The sequence below is a fragment of the Eimeria mitis genome, genomic scaffold (genome assembly GCF_000499745.2).
Source record: "Eimeria mitis Houghton genomic scaffold, Emh_scaff1353, whole genome shotgun sequence".
Classification (NCBI taxonomy): domain Eukaryota; phylum Apicomplexa; class Conoidasida; order Eucoccidiorida; family Eimeriidae; genus Eimeria; species Eimeria mitis.
In genome coordinates this window covers 9,577-9,784 of record NW_013568879.1, presented here as the reverse complement: position 1 = coordinate 9,784, position 208 = coordinate 9,577, and positions in this window count along the sequence as shown.

The following is a 208-nucleotide window of genomic DNA, read 5'->3' as shown; positions in this document are numbered from 1 at the left end:
TTTTTTATATTCCTTATAATATATCAATCTGAAGAGGAGATATATCTCCATAGATACACACAAAAAAAAAAATATAATAATAAAGTAAATAAAGAATAAAAAAAGAAAAAAAAATACATATATATATATATATATATATGTATATATATATGTATATATATATATATATATATATATATAAAATAATAAATGTATTAGAGTATCTAAA